Raw genomic sequence first — 2,543 nt, forward strand, 5'->3', positions numbered from 1 at the left:
TTGTTGGAACGCTCGGGTGTGCATTGGGGGCTAGGGGTTCGATCACTCCTCCTGTCTCTCCTTCTCGCCGATCGGCTACTGACCTCGGGTCGTTTGCCAGACCTGCTTGACTCACCTATACTATCGTGAACCGACGGTCTCAACCTGCTGAGTACCGAGCGTTCGGGGGGGTCATTTTGCTTTGGAGAGCTGATGGAGTATGTGCTGGCCTTGCAAACCAATCTGGCTGCTGTTGAGCCCTCTTTTGAGTGTCCCATGTTCTTTCCATCCACCTCGATGTTAGGTGAGTTCCTCTCATGGAAGGAAGCTCTAGTTCGGGTCTGGAAACCTCTTCATTGGGCGGCATGTTCAGCCGTCGCCTAGTTCTCCTTTCCTCTCGGCGGTCATTTGCCAATCCCTGCTCCTTCTCGTTGAAGAGGAAGTTTTGCATGATGGTCATGGCCGCGTTGAGTTCTTCCCGGGATGGAATTGGGGATCTTGCGATCGTGGCGGTCGTAGCCCTGCTTGGCTGTGACCTCGCCACCGACCATGGTTGCACCTCCGCTTCAGATTCTGAATATGTGCGGACTATCATGTCATTATCACCGTTATTATCCATTTTCGGAGCAAAGATGGTTGATTTTTTCAAGGCTTTGAAGTGTTCTTCCCCACAAACGACGCCAAATTATTCCGGTGTTGAAACAATGGGCTTCGTATGAAGGCCCTTTCGATTTGTGTTGAAGATCTTGCCTACTTGAATGAGTTGTGTCCGAATTCACCTGCACAATGACAAAGTCACTAGCCTCGGGGGTGTTTCCGAGGAAAGCCCCTCCGATGCCTAAGTAAGAACAATGATCGGATTCTAGAGAATTCTAGAGAGAAGTTCTCTAGAGAGTAGTCTTCAGGCAGTAAATTGGACGTACTTTGAGGTGTGAGCCTTGGCGGCTTATTTATAGTGTTTGTGTAATAAATGCCTATAGGTCATTTATTGCTATTGGGCCTTGGGCCTTTGTTGGTGGCTGATCAGCAATGTTGAATAGAAATGGGTTTGATGCTATTGTATTGAGCCATTGGGCTTTGGACTTAGTGGCCCAATTGGTATCCAATTGGGAGCCCAAACACTTCGTATCACCTCTAATGCGCCCTTATTAGAAAATAAACTTGTAAAATCTTTACCATCAGACCAAACTTGGCTTAATAAGCGAGTGACAATCGAATATCAGATAACGTATACGGAGTAATGCCATACAGATATTTACATAAAAATACTGCCAGTTGGGCCAAGGTGTTTAACATGTCGTTATATTGTTGTTCAAGTGTTAAGCCAAATCTTACCTGCTCAACTTTATGAAAATGCAAAAATATTGAAAAATGTACTTCCAATGATCAACATAATTAGGATCCCTATAAAAACGCCTCATACCCATGATTTGTTCCTCCATCATAATATCTATTCTAACATCGGTTTTGAGCTATCGGCGTCGAATGATATGCGAAGCAATGATCTCTTCCCTAATATTCTTCTTCTCCATATCTATCTCTAATTGTACTACCTACATTCATGAGTTCTTCCCACTACCATCTTCTTCCTTATACGTCAAAAATTCCCCTAAAAAACACATTATTTAAATGAAAATAAGAAATTAAGAAAATATTCAACCTTTACATTAACCATTTAATTATAAAGGTTCTTTTGGGGTTTAGCAGATTATCAAGAAAAAATTGAAAACTAAAGAATATGTTTAAAAAATTAGCAAGAGAAGTTTGAGTCAGAAAAAACAAAATACTACTACTGAAATTGAAAAACAAAATACTCTAGAAATTGGAAAACACCTCAGAACCCGAGCTTGGTACGACGCCAATGCTTGCCCTTCGTATTGTACCTTCAAATTTCAAAATAAAATCAACAAATGAGTGAATATTTACAAAAATCAACTTATAAGAATTAGAAAAAATGACTAATTAACGGAAAAATTATACTCCGTACATGATAGTGTTGTCGGTGAGCATATGCATCTGCTACGGGGTGGACGATTCTGCTTCATCTTCTTTGCGAGCTTCGTCTTGATTATGAACGGCTTGAGGGATGGTTTCCATCAAAAAGAAAGAAAAATTAACAGCAAGATTAAATGTGATCAACCAATATATAAAAAAATGAACCATATAGAATTTTTACGTTCTTTTTGTTTGACAACCGAATACGAAGTACAATATTAGAAGCTCTCACAATATCAAATGGGGATTGTAAAATAAAATTGTGTAAAATCATGCATGAAGCTTTAATTTTTCGAATATTTGTCTTCCGACCCTTTTCAATTTCAATTTGACTGATAGATTATATGTATATTTTGTATATTATTCTCTATGTTATATTTAGCCATATATATTATTGGAAGATATTCCTTAATTGATGAGAATGACATAAGTCAACATATGTACAAACTAATCTACGTAATTGTTATATTTACATATTTACGTTAATGCCACATATTTACATTAATGGTTATATTTATGGGTTATTTTCATTAATAGTTATGCTTAAATAATATAGAGGGTAGTTTAGT

At 38.7% G+C, this 2,543-nt stretch overlaps 1 pseudogene; it reads right to left on the minus strand.

Annotated features, from left to right (window-relative positions):
• Nucleotides 1-1,813: 1,813 nt before the first annotated feature.
• LOC110791295 (60S ribosomal protein L39-like) lies at nucleotides 1,814-2,063 on the minus strand (annotated as a pseudogene).
• Nucleotides 2,064-2,543: the final 480 nt, after the last annotated feature.

Source organism: Spinacia oleracea, chromosome 1 (genome assembly GCF_020520425.1).
Source record: "Spinacia oleracea cultivar Varoflay chromosome 1, BTI_SOV_V1, whole genome shotgun sequence".
Taxonomy (NCBI): domain Eukaryota; kingdom Viridiplantae; phylum Streptophyta; class Magnoliopsida; order Caryophyllales; family Amaranthaceae; genus Spinacia; species Spinacia oleracea.